The following is a 20302-nucleotide window of genomic DNA, read 5'->3' on the forward strand; positions in this document are numbered from 1 at the left end:
TTTCTTCCTTCCTTTCTTTCTTTCCATCTATCCATCATTTATCTATCATCTATCATCTGTCTATCATCTATCTATCTGTGTGTTCTATATATCTTGGTTACATGTGAAAAACTCATCACTATGTTTCACATTCATGGAATTAATGTATGTTAAAAGTATACTTTTAGAAAATATATTGTTAGGGTACTTTATTTTGTTCCTGACTTCAAAGGGTCCGGTCAAGAGACAGAAACTACGCTAGTTTTTGGACCTGGAAAACTTAACGGAATTGGTAAATAAATGCAAAGTTGAAAACTTTGATTGAAAGAATAACAAGGGGCTGCAAGGTATCTCAGAAGGTGCTATTAAGAGCAGCCCCCAGCCTAGGGCCTGCGGGAGAAGAGAGAAGGGCTGGTTATTAAAATCCCAGAGGAAGGACAGGGGTGGCACTCAGACTTCTGGGCACTCGGCTGAGTTGGCAGTTCTGCCCTGGGACATGATATAGCCAGGCCTGCCACTGTCTGAACTACAGACTAGACTTAGATGTTACCAGAGCAGGAAACTTATAAAGAACCGGAGGAAGCAGGATCCTTCTCTCCTCTGTCTTCACATTCTTCCTCCAGAGCCAGTAGTGATCAGCTAGACTGAACTTCGCTAAGAACAGAAGAAGTTACATGAAAGCAGCCCTCTGCCCTGCCCCCGCCACTACCTCAGTAACCGGTACAGTGTGAGCCCTCAGGAAACACTGCTACCATGCAAGTGTTGTCTTTGTATAAAACATGGTCATTTTGCTATTGACTGGCTATTTTTCTTACAATGTAGACTATTAAAGCACTAAGCCTGACCATGCATCCCAGTGGTGACAAGAGATCAGTCACTTACTTTCCCTACTGTTGTAGAGTCAGCAAGGCCCCCTGGGGAAGGTTGAAAGACCCCGCCCCTTCTGGAGGGGAGGGAAGGCAGGCTCTGTGCAGCTATGAGGAGTAGGCAGGTTCCGAGCAGCTCTGTACTTCAGAGCTGACTCCTGGCTCCAAGCAGGCAATACTGCCCCTCCTAGTGAGTGTCATGGCCACCTCACCTCCCCCATAGCCCACAAGACCAAACCCCTAGCAACAAGCCCAGTATCCACTTCACCAAGTGCCGACCTCAGGGAGTAAAGACAAGACCCCTGCCTGTTCCTGTCCTATGGCGGTAGATGATCGAGTCAGAGCAGGGAATGCAGGGACAGTGAGGAGGGGAGACAGGCAGAGATGCAGGGCAAGGCTGACATGGCTGACGGCTACAGAAATGACCACCTGGGGACTGGAAATCACCCTTGGTGCAACCTTTACAGGTGTAGAACAGTTATTCTTGGAGATCCCTTTCCTACATTGGAACGCCCTGAAACTCCATAAACCTGAGCCCACCCTAGGAACAAGCTCACCCAGCCACAAAGACTAAGACCCTATAAATATAATAAAACCCCTACGGAATGGTCAGAGAAAGGACACCATGCTGAGGAGCTCACTTTTGAGCTCTCCCAGTCCCGCCCCCCTCTGCAATATTATAAAAAACCTCTGCTTCACAGAGTGTAGTACTTTCATTTTCTAAGTTCCTCATTCTGCATTGGATGAGCTGAGGGATCTTCAGCTTAATCAGCCTCATCCACCTTCGCATTCCTTGCCAGGGTGGGAGCAAGGACCCGAGGAATGGGAGGGAAATCCCTGGTCTCCAGATCCCTGTGTGATGTTCCACAGCAATACTGTACTACGGGAGAGGATAAGACACAGTGAATCTTCCAAGTGTGTGGTTCCTAGTGCTTCATTAGACAAGCGCTCATTTGCTGATGAAGAAATTACATTGCAGGAAAGCTCTGAGCTTTCGCCATCACTACACAACGTGAAATCATGTTTGCTGTTCCTTGTCACTTTCCGTTCTGTTGTTTAATGAATCTGCAGCTGACATTAGTCTTTAAAAACATCCAGAAGAGGAACACACAACGGATAGGGTCCAGAAAATTCTATTTGAAGACCTGCATTATGACCTCATGCTGCCTCATAGAAATGGCTGATACCATCATATATGGTAGGCCACCTGTTACACAGTCTTACTGTACGGGCTAGTCATTGCATGCCACACCTCTTGTAAGCCCCTCTACACATCTCCTTCTGCAACTGGCATGCCCACCAATCTCTGCGAGGTCTTCCAGCTTTACAGACAGGGAAAAGGAGCTGCAGATTAAGTACCTTGACCAAGGTCACCCAACTGTTAAGATCTGGAGCCAGAACTCCAGCCCACAGAGTTTGCTTCCAGAACCTACATCTTATTAAAATGGTGTATTGACTCTGAAAATGGTCTCATTTTCTCTAATTATTTTATTCCTTCTGAAAATAAATTTACTTTTAATTACCTATTCAGCTTTTTGTCTGTATGTCTCCTCTCTAGTCTATAATATTGGAAAGTTTAAAAATCTGAACTGCTGTGTATTCTCGCTGGTCTTGTAGGAAAGTGAGGTGCAGGACCAGTCACCCAGGCCCTAGGTAGTGGCTTTAAACAAGCACTGACTGTTTCTCCCGAGGCGATGGCTCTGCTGAGTAGTTCTGTGAGCAGGACTGAGCTCATCTGGGCTGGACAGAGATCACTCTCCCATGCACGGGGCTGGCGGTAGACAGGATGGACTGCCCGGGGCCTCTCCGCCAGGCCAACTCTGACCCCCACCACACCCGCCTGGCAAGGTGGCCTGATCACATTCTCTTAGCAGTAACAAGAGTCCAAGTGAGTAGGTGACAGGCACGAGGATGTTCAGGCCACTCTGTCCAATTCTGTCATGTGGCCACGTCTAAGATCCATTTGGGAGAGTGGTGTCCACAGATGTGGCTACAGGGAGATGGGAAAAGTCTGGACCATCAATTCAAGCCATCTACCACAAATATACATTTCCAGGTTTCCTGGGCTCCATTTTTAACTTTATCATAAGAAATCCTTTTTTTGGGTAACATCTAAAATGTTTCTATATCAAAGCATTTATCTTTTCCCTTGAGGAATCTTGTAACTCAAGTGGTGTATCCTTAAGGAAATTATTAAATGTCTTGTTGGTAATGAAGATTAATGCCTACTGAGGCTTGCTGTGCTACCTAATCACTTTACATTTCTTTAGCATATAGTAATATTTAGCTCAGCTTTACTTTATGATAAAGTAAATGAGCTGAGATAAATGAAAGGCAATGTCTGCAAATATTAATGTTAATTTGAATCATTGTGAATTAACACCTTCTGCAGAACAGTCTGTACATGGTAAGTTCATTTGGTTGGTGAATAGAGCTAATACAGATAGAACTGTGCATTTAATTCTCATTTATTCTGCCCTATGGACAGAGAGACAGCCCCCCATTCTAACTGCTCATTAAAATAATTAGAAGGAAGACCAAACACGTCTCAATTAATTGATTGATGGACTAACTCATGTATGCAAGAAACATTTAGTGAGCAATTGCTATGTCCTTAGTTCTCAGGATGCTAAGAAGAGTAATCTTGCTCCCTGTCCAGTCCCCCTGAGGAGGAAAGGAGGTCCACGGCATGTATGTAGTACACACGCCGGATGCACTGGGTCAGGTGTGAAATTCTAGATCCGCGAGCTCAGGCTGGTGTAGCACAACTCGGAGGCCAAGTGAGAGTGTGCGCATGGATGCTAGACTAGATCAGAGTCGGGGAGTTTTGGATTTTGTTAGCCTCTGTTTCAGAGGAGAAATGGACTGACGAAAAAGCGAGAAATAGTCAGAGAAACCTTCCCTCAGGAGTTCCCACGGCAGAGAGCCTTGTAAACTGGCAGGGGCTAGAGCGGTGATCTGAACACGGCGCTAAGCGAACACCAAGGTCCTGGCCAAAACAGTAAGAAAAACCTACAGTTCACTTCCAACCTGCAGGGCCCCTGGGCGCCAGAGTATGAAATTTGTGTATGCGCAAGTCAAGAAGCTGTGCCGCTAGGAATTTAAAGTTGAGGAAACTCAGACTCCTGTTTTCCAAAGTGAGAAGAACCAGGAAAATATCTGTTAAAAACCATCCACAACAAGAACGTCAATAATGGAAAAAGCCTTCTGATTGGTGATTAAAGGGAGGAGATGAGCTTCATAAATGATGGTCCTTCAAACAGGGAAATAGGAAGCTAATCTTGGGAACGTCAGCAGAGAGAGAGAGGATGTCACCCACAGAGGCCACGTGCACTGTTGCGAGCCCAGCTCTGCACCTCACCAGTACGGAAACTGTGTCCCCGTGAGACAGCTGGACTGCAGACCCAGACGCAGGTAGCCTTGGCTTCTCCCTCCATTTCTCCAAGTGTCTTTCAACAACAACAGGAGATGTGAAGTCATAGCTGCAATAGGAAGTCGGCCCTCTTTTTATACTTCTAATACTGAGAAATGTCAAAGCTGCCTGGGAAAAATCGCTTTCTAAAAATTGCTCCGGTTGAGAACTCAAAAAAAAAAAAAAAATTAAACCTTGATATAAAATCCTTCCATAAAGTTATAATTTTTGAAATAGGGAGTCATTGTGAGCATGATGATATAGTTTTAGCCATGGAAATGTTAATTATTTATAGTACCCATGCTATTACCTATTTTTGTAACTATATCTGGGATTTTCATGTAATGTTGAGATTAGTCATGTTTGATCAAACTGACACTTATGTGTTTGGTTAGTGGGAATTTTTTGTGACACTGGATCATGGTGACAACTGTATAAGAAAAGCTAAATATAAGTCAGTTTATCTGAGGAAAAGAAGTCTAGAGATTTGAAGTATCTTAATATGTTTTTCTTTTTGAAATAAAAAAGTATGGGCATGACAACTAAAAGAATTTCGAAGACCAAAGGGAAACAGTACAGTTTAAACGGCTCTAATTACGTTACAATTGTACCATTTTCCTAGGTATTTTGGAACATACTTTTGGTGAATACGTTAGTCACGCTGCATTCGTATGCCGGGCTAGTTACACTGCTCCTGTTTACATGTGGAGAAAGCGACGTTCAGTAAATGTCCACTTCTCGCTTTCCCGTCTTGCACACTGCAGTGTCGCCCATGAACTTTTCAAATCAGAAAAGCACGTTTGTTCTGCATGGAGCTACAGGTACTTTTTATAACCACAATCAGATGGGTCAAAAACAGCAAGTAATGTTTTTAAATGGTTCAGAGGCAGAAAAGCCCCTGAATATTTGAAACTTTCCATTCTCTACTGCAAGACTTACTTGTGTCCCCTGAACACGCCTCCCTGTGCCTGGAGAAGGGGGTTCCCTTTGGGAACTGCTCTGGGCTTTAGAAAAAGACGCCTTCACCCCTCCCAAGCCCTGAAGCCTCCTATCCCTCCTGCTGCACGCTAAGTTACAGGGAACTCCAAGACACGGAGCGGCCCATATGCCAACTGTACCACGCTCGCACACGCAGGGCTCACTGTCACAGCGGGTGAAGAGAACTGGTATCCCGTTGCTTCACTAGGGCCGAACTGGGCGTGTTGCAGCAGGAATACAAAACCAAGAACACATCAGTTACCTCTGCACACTTTTTCTTTGAATCATGAATATTCAGATCATAATAAAGAATAAGGCTAACCCCCTTTATATAATGCGTGCTCTAAAAGCACTCTTACTATTACTCAATTCTGGTTTGGGAACTCTGTCTGAAATTTTCTTTTGTTCCTAATTCTACTCCTGAACTTGTGCCAAACTAGGTCCGGATCCCAACGAGAAACGGTCTCACCTTACGGTGATGTCACTCCTCGCCTCGGTTGCTGTGAAGGGCCTGGGCTGGCAGACCGGAGGCCAAGCCTGTGTAAAAGAGCTGGAAGTCTAGGGCACACTGGTGCAGAGGTGGTGGGAGGGTGGGTGTGTCCTGAGTGGACTCCTTGGTGGACCCTTTCTGTTCCTAAGATCTCATGTGGGATTTACTAGGAACTGGTTTGCTCTAAAGAATAAAAATCTAATTTATGAGCAAAATAATTTACATGTTTTCTGGACTGCTTTTGCATAATTTTTGTCCAGCTCTTAGCAGAGCCATGTGGGGGTAATGAGCCGCCTTAGCTCCAAGGGGAAATACCGTCATCTGCTTGGACCAGAAGTGACTTAGCAAAAGTGTACCAGCACCAAGGGGCCTTGGGTAAGGGACCCGCAGAGTGAGGGGAGCCCAGCACTGTCCTTTTCTCTCCCGCACAGTCTCTCCAGCACACATCCTGGAGCAACATTTTTCAAGTCAGATGTCCAAACACTGTACACACACTCACACACACACACACACACACACACACCCCAGTTCTGCAAACTTCCCAGTGAGGCCTACACCACTGAAGACACACCAGTGTATCACTGCTACATGAGGTGACTTGTCAAACTTCACCTTCAGTAGCTGACATCTTTTCCCTTTGCAAATATAAAATTATGTCACAACATGAAATATTTCTTTTAAATACCGCAAAGACTGGTCCCTCTAGCACCTATGGGAGTTTTTGATTTTGCCCTATTAAGGGCGATTTTAATACCTAAGGGTTCTGTTGTATGTCAGAGAGTGGGAACATAAAGTTAAACAAGATTTGGTACACAACATTCAGGGAGCAGAGTGGTGGAGGCAGAAATATAAACAAGTCATTACAACACAATTCTTTCATAAAAGCTAAGAGAGAGCTAACTAGAGAAATTCACTTTGACAAAGAGACTGGGGAAGACGTCTTAAAATATTTAACCTCTATGCTTCACATTTAATTGAGATGACTTTTAAGACATAAAACATTTTACCAAAAATTTAAATAACAATATCACCGAGAAGCTACCACTGAAAATATTTTGCTGTGCTTCGCATTTAGTCTAGTTTTGAGAAATGAAATGGTCATATATTTTATCATTTCCTTTTCTCTCTTGAGACGGTGTTTTTCAAAATTTGTATTACATAAACTTCGTTCTACAGGATGCTTTACAATATAAGTAACTTTCTGTGATAAGCGAATAGATGGAGCACTTATAGTGTGCCTGGCAATTTTCCTGGTGTTTTACATGTATTATTTATGTTTAAAAACAAGTGAAAACATAATAAACAAAAACAGCACCCAGTGGTGGAGATTAATGTCCTTATTTTACAGATGAATAGAATAAGTCACAGAGAAATAATCTATCCAAAGACTGCTGTTCTCACTATCACATTATGTACTTCTCCATTCTCCCTTGGAAACATACACACACATTCAAGTAACATAGCCTGGTAAGCTGTTATGTATGGTGCTCTTTTTTCCTAGGAGAGAACACAAAATATACCAAAGACCCCCTCCCAAAATGTTTATATGTACATTTCAGGAGTCCTGCATCATAGAATTTACCCAAAAGGTGAGATTAAAGATGTCCCATTTTTAAGAAGGATATTCCTTATTGTATCATTTTCCTAGAATTTAGTTACTTGGTAATAATTACTAGTCACATTTGTTGACATTTGTGTCTTTATTTTGTAAATGGTCAATATTATTGTACATTATTTTACTTAAGATACTTGGAGATTTTTTTTAGAAAATAGTGCTTATGAAGTACTACTCAGCTATGAAGAAAGATAATCTCAAGGCTTTTATAGGTAAATGGATGCAACTAGAGACCACACTCACAAGTGAAGTAAACCAGACTCACATGTGTAAACATTGTATTGTTTCCCTAGTATAAGGAACTGAAAGAGTAAATAAGATTCAAAAGGTAAATATTGTGAGAGGGAAAGAAACTGCTCAAAAGGAAAGAACAACTGGGATGGAGGAAAGGAGAAAAGAAAAAAATATCTATATATACATATATACAAGATAGCTAAGATAATTGTACTCCTAATTTCTATTAGTTCATTAAAAGGAATGGTTTGTGCTTATATTGTTTGATCAATTTGGCATGCCTACATCTTGTAATCTGAGTGGCTACTTTGAAGATAACAATATGCAATATACTAACCATTGTTAATTTTTATTATCTTGTTTTGAAACTCTATATCATTGTTTTTATTGTTTTTTTCTCTTTAAAATAAAAAAGAATAGTTCTTAAATATAAAGCATATTAAAAATTTTAAATATATATTATAATTCACCATTTGGCTTGAAGTTAATTATTTTATGAAAAATGTGAGATTCAAATTTATCTGAAATTCATCAATCACTGTAACTATGGTTTCTATTCTTGCTGTCAAGCTATTGCACTAACCCAAAAGCAGATAACTAGTATATGTCTTTCTAACTATTTCCAGGCATTGAGTTTTTGTTTTTTCAAAAGAGAACTAGCGTAATGTATTTTTAATCACAAAATTACTACGTACTTATTGATAAAAAGAAAATGCAGATAAATACACACACAGAGATAGAACCCTCTCTAACCTCACTGTCCAAAAATGAATTATGAGTTGATCTGAGGAGAGGACTCTTTCGTGGCCAGCTCAGCATGGATCAGCATCTGCATGTGAGGAAAGAATCCGAGTGTGGGGAAGGAACTCCAGGAAGTGTTACAGAAACAATGCCAACACTGATACAAGAGCAAAAAGAATATCTGTTGCTAACAGCCCAATCCAAACACTTCACAGCTCATAGCACATGACAGAGAATGCAAAAGAATTCTGCCTCAGTGTTAGGAACTAGTAACAGACTGAAGAGTGGTTATGTCCTACCCAACAAATAAAATATGAGACTGAGGCCTAACGGCACCAAAGTGTTGTCAAGGAAAAATATAGTTCATACTGCAAGAAAGTAGAAGAACATTTGAAGGAATTTAAAAATATCCAGCACCCAAAAAGGTAAAATTTACAGTATATGGCATTCAATAAAAACTTTTTTAAAGCAGGGAAACAAAAACCGTAATGAGAAGAAGACTCTTCCCAATCAAATCCACTTAACTAGCACAGATGTTAACAGCAGCAGACAAGGACGATCAATCAGTTACTATAGTCCATAGATTTAAAAAGTTGTATACAGAATAGAAGACATAAAGATGAGTAAAAGTGGACTTCATGAGACAAAAACTATAATGTCTGAAACAAAAAATATACTAGATGGTATATACAGCAAAAAAAATTGAAGAAATGACCAGTAAACTTGAAGATACAGTTTTGGAAGTTACACAAAATGAAGTAGAATAGAAAAGAAAGCATCAGTTAGAGAAGAAAGTTAGAGATGAAAAGTTAGAAACAAAAGAGAACATACACTTAAAACTCTTAAAAGAGAAAAAAGTGAAAACAGAAAAAATATTTGAATACATAATGACAAGAATTTTCCAAATTTGATGAAAGTCATAATCCTCCCAAATTCAACCTTAGTAAACTCAAGGACAAGAAATGTAAAGAAAACTGTACTAAGATACAGCATAATCAAACTGCTGTCAGCCAGTGATAAAGAGAAGATCCTAAATGCAGCTGGAGGGTGGATGATGCTTTATACTGAGATAACAGAAGACAGCAGATTTTGTCAGGAACAATGCAAGTAAGGCAACACTGGAACAGCCTCTTGCATGGTAGCAAACACACCAGAGCAGATTCTGTACACAGTGGAAATATCCCACAAAGATGAAGGTGAAATAAAGATGCTTTCAGATGTACAAAAGTTGGAAGATTTCATCTCCAAGAAAGCATCCCACAGGGAAGATTTCAGTTCAAGGAAAAATGCAGCAGGCAGGAAGATGGATTTGGGCAAAGGAATGAAAAGGACACAGGGGCAAATATGTAAATGTCTTTAAAGGACCATTGAGTCTGTAGATGGAGCAGTAATGTAGCTGTGATTTAAAACATATGTAAAAGTTAGATACGTGACAGCAGCATGAAAGATAGGAGAGAAGAAATGGGGATGTATTGTTATGCGAGCAAAACATAACGATGTTTGTGAGCAAAACAGAGTGTGTTCTGTAACCACAACAGACTTAAATTAAAATCCAGTAACAAAAGCTTCCTAGAAAATACTCAAATGTTTATAAATTTCTGTATACCCTAGTAGGCAAATATATGATAAAAAATCAAATTATGAAATATTTTAAACTGCATGAATACGAAAACACAGCATATCAAAATTAGGAAACCACTTGAACATGCTTAGGGAGAAAGTTGTTGCATTAATTAAATCTACATACTCCTGTCTATAACAGATAGCACCCCAGGGGCCTTTTTATAACTCAAACAGCAAGTACCTTTTGTTTGTTTCAAGCTGGTGATTCTGTTAGTATATCTCTCTTAAAAATCTTTATGGACTTTCAAGTACTTGACTCCTGTCAATTCCAATTGCCAAACCACACCCATAGTTCTTTTCAAACCACATGCTCTCTTCTCGGGTACCTGGAGTGAACCGGACATTTGTGAGATCATCCCTTGGGCTTTGTTTTATATTTTTAAACTTGAAAATTCCTTGCTCTTTATTTTGCCCCTAGATTCTTAGGTAAACTGGCCAGTCCTTTACTAAGCTCATGAGAACACTGTAGGTTCATTTGATACATTGTCTTCATACTACGGGCAATACCTTTATCAATTTTTGTTACTACAAATCATAGATTGTTGGTTTTTTTCCCAACTTTGTAGGCAATTTTCCCTATCATCCCTCTACTTAGATCTACATCAAATGCCATATGCTTTAGTGCTTTTGTGGCAGGATTTCACCTTTTAGAGTACGTTTCCCTGTCTCTCAACTTTTTCTTCATAAAAGATACCAGGACATTTCAGTGCCACTGAAGAAGAGAAGCGGGTGGCATGGTGGCTCTGCCCTACATATCTCAATCTTGGGTCCCGACTGGGAGGAAACAATGCCCACTGACTCTCAGAGGGTATTATTGCCACAGCTGTGCAAAGCACAAGGGGGCAGCCCAGCTGCGTGAGGACAGTTGAAGCCTCTGCCCATGCTGTGTCCTGAGGGTCCCAGTGGCCAAAGCAAGTCATGCGACAAAGTTAAAAACAAGCAGTGAGAAAGCAGTTACCCACCATGAGGCCTGGGCCAAAGTAATGTGTTATTATTGTATAGGAGGGAAGAGCTAGGGCCTGTAATTCAGTCAGATACAGGAGAATGGGACGAGGGGCATGTAAGAAAAATAGAGGAATTAGTTGAGGACGATGGGGACAGAAGGAAAAGAGAGGATGAGGGGAGGGGACATGTGAGAAGCCAACTTGGGACACTTGCAGGTAAAAGAGCTCTCAAAGAAGGTCAGTGTTGTGTCAGTTCTCTCTTTGGTCCTCTGTCCTGCCTGCTGTACTTCAACCTGGACCTCCCTGGGCTCTGGTGAGACTATAGGTCTCTTAGCTCAAAATCTTCTATATGTTCATCATCACTTCCTGATTATGCTGGGTACTATACCAGGAAGTTTCCAATGTCTCCCTATCGCTCACACTGAGAGTTGAAAATTTACTCCCTAATGGTCTCCTGTTTTTCTGTACTGTTCACCCATGGCTGGGCAGAAGGCAATTCTGCCTGCATTGACTCTTACAAGAGCACCATATTTAAGGAGGCAAAGGGCATTCCTGGGAGACAGATAAATAAGGACTTCATCTTGAAACATCCAGTAGGAGTTCAGATTTATTCTGTGTGTGAATGAGGCCATTGAAAGGATGAAACAGTGGCTTTATAGAATGCTCATCTATCTAGAACAATAGTCCAGAAGATTCCCAACTTCACATGACAGCTTACAACAAAACAATTGTTAGTTTCCTCCCAAATCCCACTAAAAGGAGTGAACCTGCTTTAATCCCAGAAGATCAAAAGAATGGGAGAGGCAAGAGCTACTTTATGAAAGATGAAAAGAAGCTCATCACATGGCTGTTGGCTTGATAAAAGTGACAAGGGCTGAATTTCTCCAGGAGGGGGAGCAGAGGTGGGGGAAACCGTCCTGAAATGTGGACTCTGGAAGGACCACAGAGGAGAGTACCTGAAGACCTTCAAGAAGAGTAAGGTCTGCACACAGAAGTGGGGTGTCTGGTTCAAACATGGGAGGAGCCCTGAAATTTGAGGCCATACCTACCTCGTTCAGCCAGGAAAAATGGCAGCAACTGAAACCCTCCTGCACCCAGGCAAAAGACAGGAAGGAGATGGACTCCCTGGGAAAAGGAAGCGGACCAGCTCCTGTCTGCAACATGCCCAGCGAGCAGAAGGCTGCAGCAAGGAGCATACTAAAAAGAGTGGGATTAAGTCAAACTCCATCCTCTAATCCCTAGTTTATATCTTCTAAGCATGAGTTTTAAGGGTTAGAGAATCCAAGACTATTTAGGGAACCAAAAACGCAAGAGAGAAAGATGCACTCAGAGCCTCAAATTTGGCAGAAGAAGTCAAGTAAGATGACAATTTCAGAATGTCTTTGGAATGTGACAGAAAGCCATTTGTACCATAGAAACTTTAAAGAAGATAAAGAAACTAGGTTTTATGGACAATGTTTTAACCCTTAGGAATTCCTAATCCGGCTTGTCTATCACTGGGATTCAGGGGTTGTAAAAAGCAGGACACAAAGCCGTTCCCAGAACCCTCCCATCACAGAATGCAGCCCAGTGCCCATTCTGCCCTTACGGGCAGGAGCTCTAACCGGCCCACTTTTAAAATTTAAGCTTTAAACAATCCCAAAATTGACAGCTTCCAATTTAAGCCCCACATCATGTAAAGATCCAGAAATATATAGATAAAAGACCTTGTGTTTGAATACATTTCTTAAAGAAAAATAGTGGTTGGATTATTTAAAGTTTTATAATATTATTGAGACTGGACACTTAAGTCATGTTATTAACCTAAAATGTAATGAGCTCGCCTGCACAGAATGAAGTCTGGCATTGTCCAGCCCTCTCAGGTCCCAATGGAGCACACCAGGAACATCGGGGCAGTGGAATGCTGGCACCTCCTTCTTGCCCCCCCCATCCTCCATGCCAACCACATGGTCCCTGGAGACTAACTCATAGCTCCCCTTCTCACCTCTGGCTCTGCCCCTTCTTTTGAGGATGCTGTATGCTGTCTTTTCTACTTCACCTACCTGCCCACTTCCTACACCTTCCTAAATGGCAGTCCAATGGTCCCAACTCTTTTCAGGCAAATTAGTAGCTTCCTTCCCTATGTGTTAAGGGGCTTCATTCAGTGTTCTTCTATGTCCCTAACACTGTATCATAATCACCTACTGATACACGTCTCTCCCCTGCAAAGAAATAGAGGCCAGGTCACATTCAGCTTTAAGGTTCCAGAGTTCAGAAAACTTTCTGGAATACAATAGATACTCAGATAAAAGGATAATAATTATTTGATTCCCATTTTTTTCTCTCTAAACATTTTTCCTGTCTAACATGTTGTTTCATTTCATTTCATAGATGTCAGTAAAATTGCCCTGCAAATATTTAATTATATATCTTTGCTGTGTTGACTTCATTTCCTTCAACAAAGCAGTCAAGTTGAGGTTATGAATCAAAAACTTGATGCATGTTAGAGCAGAGATCTGAAGAAAGTAAGTTAGGTCTATATGTAAAGTTATTTTAACGACAGTCTTAGTTATTTTCTTGTTGCTGGGATAAAATGTCCAACACCCACAGATAAAAGGAGGAAAGGTTTATTTCAGCTCATAGTTTGGAGAGCTTTCAGTCCGTAGTTGGCTGGCTACAAGGCAAAGCAGCATGACAGAGGGGCATCGTGGGGGAGAAACAGTCCATGGCAGGGCAGACAAAGCACAGCAGAAGAAGCAAAGCAAACCTCCCTTTCCCTTTAATTCATCTGGGCTACAAGCCTTCTGAGTGATGCCACCCGCAGTCAAGGTGAAGCTTCCTGTAACCACACTGACAACTATGCTAAACCAATCAGCAGACTGACTTAGTAATCACACACCCTCATTCCCAGCATCACACACCCTAGATCCAGCCAGCTCCGAAAGCCACTGCACATGAAGTTTTCGGGGGACATCTAGACACAAGCCACAGCAATGATCCAGTACTGCCTGCCACCTCTGCTTGCCCATTAATTAGGATTTCTAACTAGTTTTGAAACCCCAAAATAAAAGGCACTACATACTTATACAGTATTAGTCCATAAGCATGTATAATTAGGGATTACCATTATCCAGAGAAAAATGCATGGCATCTTTTGGGGCATTTAAGTTTTTAAAAGGAATGTTTTCACAGAATGTAATACAGAGGAAAGAAGAAATTTTAGAAAAAATCCCATTTTCTCGGAGATGGATTTAATTATTCAGGGAAGGGCGTGAGCCCTGCAGGGAGCAAGGGAGACATGGTTCTCTCCCCCATAGAACCTGAGTAGGGAACATGGCCAATTAAACACACAAATGGAAAACAAAGTGAATACACAGAAATGTTCACATTCCCATGAGGAAACAAACCAGCAGGTTGGTGTGTTACAGATAAACAAGGACAACCAAGCATGGTGGCACACACCTGTAGCCCCAGCAATTGGAAGGCTGAGGCGGGAGGATTGTTGCTGGTTGGGGGCCAACCTGGGCTACAAAGTGAGCTCAAGGCCAGCCTGAACTGCATAGTGAGGCCCTGTCTCACAAAGACAAGATCGAAAGAAAGAAAAAAAGAAAGAAAGAAAGAAAGAAAGGGAATATTTTTTTTTTTACATAATACAGTCAAGGAAGATTTCTATAAGGAGTTGTCGCTTGGAGACCTGGAGCATGAGGGTGCCATTCTGAAAGATCAGGCACCTAGTGTGAGGGCGGGCAGACACAGACCCCAGGCAAGCCAGAGCCCCGTGTGTCTATAGAGTTTAGAATAGAAAAAATGCGAAAAGAAGTAAAAGGCAAAGGGCAGGAGGCGGAGAAGAGACTCTGAGTGGGGCAGAACTCAGCGCATGCGCGGCTCTGCTGTAAGAGTACTAGACCTCATCAGAGTAATGTTGCAAGGTTCCAAAGAGCAAAGGCCAGGAATCTGGTGGGCATCACCCAACTGAGGCCTGGGAGATGGAGCAGAAGCAGCCAAGGCAAAGCTGACTGTTTTGTGGCCCGGTGTCCGGGTGAGAAGTGACTGTAGTTTGGACTTGCAGGGTTGTGGTAGAGATGTAGAGAAAAGAAGAGGGATTCCAGAGTACTGTCTGGAAAATGGCAGGGCTTACTGATGGAAATGAAGAAAAGCAAAAAATAAAATGGTCAAGCATGCTCCGCTTGTCTTAACTGAAGGAGACTGGAGGGAGATGTGCTAGACCACTGGACACACAGATCAAGAGTCCAGTCTGGAGTATATTTGGCTGAAGACATCTGTAAGGTACACAAGTACATGTGAGAAAGATAAGCAAGGCTGGAGCTAGGGAGACTCTAGGCTAGAGATAGAAACTTGGGAGGCGTTGGCACATGGGCAGTATTTAAAGTCAGGGCAGAGAAGAGTTTCTCAAGAGGATGTAAAGGGAGAAGACAGCAAACCCGATGGAGCTCAGAAACTGCCAGCCCATTGGAGGAGCAGTCCATAGAGGAACTGGAAAAGAGAAAGTGGGAGAGGAGAGAAGCACCCCTAGACTGTGGGGTCGGAGAAGCCACGAGAGATATGTGTTTAGTAGGGGGAGTGCCGTCAACTCTGTGGAATGCCGCTCAGAGGTTGGGTAAGATGAAGACAGAAAGTGACCTGCTTTTTGATAGACTTGACAACCAAACATACTGTGATCTTCACAAGATCAGTTTTCAGTTGGACTGGTAGGATCAAGATCCCATGAATGGGGCTGGGGATTTAGCTCAGCGGCAAAGCGCCTGCCTGACAAGTGCAAGGTCATGAGTTCGGTTCCTGGTACCGGAGAAAAACCAAAAAAAAAAAAAAAGATCCCATGAATGGATAATGGAAGGGCGTAGCCTGAGACAGACAGCTGGCATACACAACCTGAGAACATCACCTGTGATGAAGAGATTACCCAGTAGTTACATACCGTGTGAAGACCAGAGAGAGGCTAGGTTGGTTTCCACAGGGTCGGAAGAAGAGGTATCAGGAAGAGACACTCTGGAATGTAAGGAATTGTTCACTATATGTGAGGCAAGCTTGGTGCAGGAGAGTCATTGGGGACAGTGGAGACAGGAATCTTGGGAATGGCGCAGAGGGGATGCCCTCCAGCACCTGTAAAACAGCATACCTTTGTAAGTGAATGGATACCTTTTCCCTAGAAGACAGATGCAGATGTAAGATTTGTAGATTTACTATCAGAAGAATGGGGTATCAAAATAAGATGCCTTACTTTTTCCACTGAAAAAGTACTAGGTACACTTCTCAGTGTCTGGAGGTGGCAATGCGGAAATTGGAGGAAATAATCAGCATCAAGTATCTATTTGATGTTTTCAGTCGTGCATATAGAGTAAAAACTGGTTATTCCAGGTATGTGATTTTTTCCATTGTCATTCTGCTACTCCAGTTCAGGCACAGGGAATTCAAACGAGTGGGTTTCTTCGTGTGTGGAGATTTTCCAGGTGAGCAGAATGGAGAGAGTGACAAAGAATTGAGAATGTATCAGGAAGAGATTAGAAGCTGTCGAATGTGGAAAGAAAAGGGAACATAGGTTTCGTAAATAGAGATAAAATAATGAGAACAGCAGAGGAGGAGAGGAAGTGGGAGACGAGCAGGACAGGGACCATGGCGCTGGAATGGCCTCCCTTTCCCAGGGGCCTCAAGAAAGCAACAAAACTGTTGTGGCCGCTGCATGAATATTTAGGTAGCCCAGGAATGTGTTAGACGTTGGAATATGACATCAGTATTTAGTAAGTGAGAGAAAATGGCAAGGAGGCTGGGAGACTGGGAGCAGGGCGGTGAACACAGGTATAACTTGAGGACTCGGCACTGGGGATAGCCCTGGACTGTCCAGGAGTGAGGTGGACAGCAAAGGAAGGAGAACACTGAGGTGGGCACCTCCTCGTCCCAGTGACCCCAGGGCCTGCTGACAGGGGACCGAGAGAAAGTGGCTTCCTGAGAAGCAGCCGGTTCTGTGGTGGAGACGAGGAGATGGAGCTCTCTTCAGAGTGAGAGTTGGGGAGCGTGGAAGCCAGGGACGGCCGGTGGAACCTGGGAGAGTCTGGGCCTGGGCTGGGGATGAGCTCAGAGACACACGGTGTGCAGAGCTGTCTGACAACAGACAGACTGGAAAGTGGTTGCCGAGATCAAGACGGGCATGAGGCGTGGCGGTATTTCTCCCGGTCTCTCGGAAAAGGCACTCAGCCAGAATGAAGAGACGTTCTAGAGCACGCTTGTTCACATTCCGCTGCCAGAACAGTTGCTTTGCCGCTGGCAGAGGGTGGCAGCCGTGGAGCCGTGGTTGCAGGCCTTCAAGTGGCAGCATCTCACCTGTCCTCACTGCATAGATCGTACTTTGGTTTCCTCTTGCTTGGCTCAGTCTGAGAGCGTTTGGCTGGGATCCTGCCCATTCTGTATGCTGCCTGCACTCGATACTCTTGACCTCACAGGCGCACGGGGAGAGTCTCAGATGAGCTGAATGGTGCTTCCACGAGACACGCAAAGGAGAAGCCCTGCCGGTCCTCTGAAGCTGTTGCTATCCCAGTAGGTGGTGAAGGACGTGAAAACCTTGGGATCAGTGGCCTCACCCGTGTGGTGATGTTTTCCACGAGATCGCAGAGTTCTCATTTGTGACACAGGAGCTGATTTCCAACCATGCTGAGACGGAGCAGGAGGAACCAGAAACAAACCACAGCCGTTGTCCAGGCCCAGCCAGGCAGCCCTTGCCTGCGCCCCCCAGTGTCCCCACCCCTCACGCACCTGAGCACCCAGGAGCCCAGGGGAGCAAGAAGACCTGACAGGGTGCAAAGCTGCCTGCGACAAACCTCATGGAGAGGCGGGGCCTCGGCTCCCAAGTGCGACATGAGAAACACTGTGCCGGGGCAGCTGGGACTTTTTTTTTGAGTAAAATTCTTGTTTAACAAAAGTAAAAGCAGTTTCTCTCTGGCAAAAATCTCAGATTCAGGCTCAGAGCTAGACTCACGGAGAAGGCAGAAGAGGATGGACGCTTCCAAGCCGGCGGAGCCAGATCCATTTCCAGCCTGTCCTCCTGGAGGAGCGCGAGGGTTTGTGTCCACAGCTATCTGCACACCTTACTCACTGCTTACCAAAGGAACAGGAGAGTCTTGTTCTCTAAGAGGAGAAGAAGCTGCGAGCAAAAGCAAGACCCTAAGAGCTGCTTTTTAAAAAGATCGCGAATGTGCTCACACAGACTTAGCTTTTAAAGTGAGGAAATGCGAGATACTCTTCTTCCTTTGCCTTCTGCCCGAGGCTGCAGTCCTCCTCCTTGTCCCGGTCTCCACCCGCCCCTCTCGGGCTCCTCCACCCGACTCTCCTGCACACCAATGAGTCAGAGCCCGGCCTCTGAACCCGGCCCTGGGGGAAGAGGTCCTTCGGGAGGGCAGTGAGCAGTGGCACAGACGGGGGCAGGACATTCGGCCTTCATGTGCAGGGGACCAGAGGAGCGGGGAACTGCCTCACTGTACCCGGGCGAGGCCCGGCCTGGCCTCCCCTCCCCCCTCCTCACCGCCCAGACCCTCAGCCGCATACCTGCAGCGCTGGCTCCCTGAGGCAGCGCCGCTGTCTCCTCCATGCCTGGCCCAGGGCTCTGCCCCGAGGGAGTACAGAGGCGTCAGACCGAGGTCCCTGCAGGTATTTCTTTACCTAGACAGATGTCTTTCTTTTCCAGACATTATTCTGAATCTCCTAGCTCTGTCGTCCACTCCTCTGTTGTCCGCTGTGCACCCCACAGAAGGCAGGTTGCTCTGCATTTCTTTCTTAGTTTAAGTGACAGCAAAGTGTCTGTCTACAGTGTGCACCACACACACGCAGCGTGGGGCGGCTCTGCCGCGCTGGTGAACGGATGCACTGCCACACGCACCTCATTCTGCAGTGAGAACTCCTAAAATCTACGCTTGGTGGTTTCTAGGGGCACAGTACAGGAACGGCGGTCCGTGTGATGCAGGACAGGCCTTGGCTTGTTGTTCTGGAAGGCAGCGGTGCTTCCTCACTCACTCCGGAGCAGTTGCGTCCCGTGGGGGAGGCCCACTTTCGGCAAAGAGCGGGGGACAGAGGTGCACAGGAGATGAAGGGCCGAGTCAGGTGGGGCAGCACCAGAGGAGCAGGAAATGGTGAGAACAGGGGAGGAAGTGCTGTCGCCAAATCTCTCAGCAAACACAGAGCATCTTGTGGAGGTATGGGTCACATCTGCACATTTTACACCCCGGACACAAGAGTCAGCCTGGGTGGCCCTGCCACCTCGGAGTCCCACCTGCCAGCCTGGCCTCTCAAAAACACACCCAGCCTGCTTCCGGGTGGGGACAGGCCTGGAGCATGGGCTGCCTGCGTGGAGCCGCGCAGCAGTGATTGCAGGGTTCCGCGGCTCCAGCTATTTGATTATTACTGTGAGAGGATAAATATGGAAAGGAGAGAAAAGCCGCTCTAGACTTTGGAAGTCTAGCAATTTCTTTGTGGTGTGTTTAGTCTCCGCACTTACCTCAGCTTTATTTAAAGAGCAATTAAACATCTGTAAATCTGAAATAAAAAAATGAAGGCAATGCTGAGATAAGGGTTTTTTTAATTAAATTCGTACCGTGTCAATTATTCTGCTGTCAGGGTCTTCCATTTAAGTCTTTTAAAATGTCTGTCCATTCATTAAAAAGCTATTTGAATTAATATCTGTAATGTAAGTAGTTGTGCTATCCTTACCTTGACAAACTGTAATTTTTATTGCAGTGCCTTGATTTTCAGCTATCTAAGTAAGACGGCAACGCATGTGCCCTGCAGATGTCATCCTGACCACCATGGTCATTTTCACAACTGGCACCACAGCTGGAACTAAATAAATCAGGCAGTAGCTGCGTTTGTTCTCAAAGGTGGCTGGTGGTGACCCAGTTGGCTCGGCTGCAGTCCAGTTCAGTAACAGGAAGCAAATGTGGTCAGAGTGGCCCCAAACGCACAGGATGTGAGCTGGGGAAGGCTTGCTGTCCTCCCTTCCGTGGCCTGGTGTTTCTCGGCCTGCTGTGTGTGCCACCGTAGTCGAGGAGGGTTAACTCAGCGCCCTGCTCCACTCAGGCTGCCATAGCCAAGCACCATGAATGGTAGCTAAGACTTGGCAGAGCGTCTTTCTCACAGGCCTGCTGGCCAGGAGTCCAGGAGTCCAGGAGTCCAGGAGTCCAGGAGCAGTAGCTGGGCATCAGGGCACGCATGTGGTTATCCTGTTATCTCTTGGCTAAGAACATGACCACGCATGAGCTGCCTGCCTCCCAGGGGTCACCTCTGCCCTGCAGCATGGTGAGGGCAGTTTCAGACAGGGCTGGCCCTCGTGGGCAGCACCAGGTGCCAAGGGGCATGTGGAGCTCAGGCACCCTTCACTCAGGGGGCCAGGCACTGTGGACTAGATGGTGTGAACTAGGTGGTTTGGCCAAACAGTGTGGA

This window comes from Chinchilla lanigera, unplaced genomic scaffold (genome assembly GCF_000276665.1).
Source record: "Chinchilla lanigera isolate Chin_1 unplaced genomic scaffold, ChiLan1.0 scaffold00002, whole genome shotgun sequence".
NCBI classification, from domain to species: domain Eukaryota; kingdom Metazoa; phylum Chordata; class Mammalia; order Rodentia; family Chinchillidae; genus Chinchilla; species Chinchilla lanigera.